The sequence below is a fragment of the Callithrix jacchus genome, chromosome 7 (genome assembly GCF_049354715.1).
Source record: "Callithrix jacchus isolate 240 chromosome 7, calJac240_pri, whole genome shotgun sequence".
Taxonomy (NCBI): Eukaryota; Metazoa; Chordata; class Mammalia; order Primates; family Cebidae; genus Callithrix; species Callithrix jacchus.
Genome location: NC_133508.1, coordinates 128377501 through 128378019, shown reverse-complemented (window position 1 = coordinate 128378019; position 519 = coordinate 128377501). Strand labels below are relative to the sequence as shown.

Sequence of the window (519 nt, the reverse complement as noted above, 5' to 3'; positions counted from 1 at the left end):
CCCTTGTCTAGGAACACTGTTAAGGGATATGTTTTCATTTTAGGTCAGAACAACTGGGTTAAGCATTATATAAGATCTGGAGAAAATACTGAGTTTTCCTTGTGAGGGAAGGTGGAGGAGGAAGGAGCCAAAATTAGTTTACTGCTTGGCCAAAGGACTACTTCAGGCACCAGTGAGGAAGGGTAATTTAGATTTCTAGAGGGCACCCTGCCGGCCCATTTCCTAACAGTGAGGGGGCCTGGGGTGAAGGGGGGGCTTGCGGGTAGTTGGTATCAAATCCCTGTCCTTCCCACTTGCGCTCAGTCAGCTTTTGCCCGAAGACGAGTATCTTCTTCCTGGACTGCCTTCTCCCACTCCCACCCAGACACCAAGGGGACGCGACAGCGGTTTTGGGACGCTGTTTGGCCATGTGAGTGGGCGTTCAGGATCCCGGCCTGGGTGCCATCCACCCCGCCACGCCGGGTTTGGGGGCGAAAGCGGAACAAGTCGGTGGGCTGGCTGGGCCGCGACTTCCGTAGC

The 519-nt window shown here is 54.9% G+C and overlaps 1 long non-coding RNA gene across 1 annotated transcript in view; it reads left to right on the top strand.

Moving 5' to 3' along the window:
* The first annotated feature begins 301 nt into the window (after positions 1–301).
* LOC103794558 (uncharacterized) overlaps positions 302–519 on the top strand; it is a 6869-nt gene continuing 6651 nt past the window's right edge. The window contains exon 1 of the long non-coding RNA XR_004727065.3: positions 302–519. This exon is cut by the window's right edge and continues 124 nt beyond it. This is a non-coding gene — a long non-coding RNA (uncharacterized LOC103794558).